The sequence below is a fragment of the Microtus ochrogaster genome, unplaced genomic scaffold (genome assembly GCF_000317375.1).
Source record: "Microtus ochrogaster isolate Prairie Vole_2 unplaced genomic scaffold, MicOch1.0 UNK86, whole genome shotgun sequence".
In the NCBI taxonomy this organism is placed as follows: domain Eukaryota; kingdom Metazoa; phylum Chordata; class Mammalia; order Rodentia; family Cricetidae; genus Microtus; species Microtus ochrogaster.
Window position 1 is genome coordinate 1548734 of NW_004949184.1, and position 700 is coordinate 1549433.

Below are 700 nucleotides of genomic sequence, written 5' to 3' on the forward strand. Positions count from 1 at the left end.
ATTAGGTTGTAGGGTTTTTTTTTAAACTCTTTGTGGTCTCACCACCAGCTCCCAAATAAATATATGGAGAATTATTCTTACTTATGAATGCCTGGCCTTAGTTTGGCTTATTTCTAGCTAGCTTTTCTAACTTAAATTATCCTTAAATTATGTCTATTTGTAACTATATTTTGCCTCTGGACTTTTTACCTTTCTACCTTTCTTTCTTTTTTTCAAGATAGGGTTTCTCTGTAGCTTTGGAGCCTGTCCTGGAACTAGCTCTTATAGACCAGGCTGACCTCGAACTCACAGAGGTCTGCCTGCCTCTGCCTCCCGAGCACTGGGATTAAAGGCGTGCGCCACCACCACCCAGTTTTCCCTTTCTTTATTTTATGTCTTTCTTTCCTCCATGGCTAGCTCCTGACACTCTCCTCTCCTTCTCCTTTTCTCACTCCTCCTCTTCTTTTCCTATTTATTCTCTCTGCCCAGCAGCCCCACGTATCCACCTCCTAACTAGCTATTGGCTGTTCAGCTCTTTATTAGACCAATTGGGTATTTTAGGCAAACAAAGTAACATAGCTTCACAGAGTTAAGCAAATGCAACATGAAAGAATGTAACACATCTTTGCATCATTAAACAAATGTTCTACAGCATAAACAAATAGAACACATCTTCAACTAGTATTCCACAATATTCCCCCTTCTTGTCTAAATAAAAATG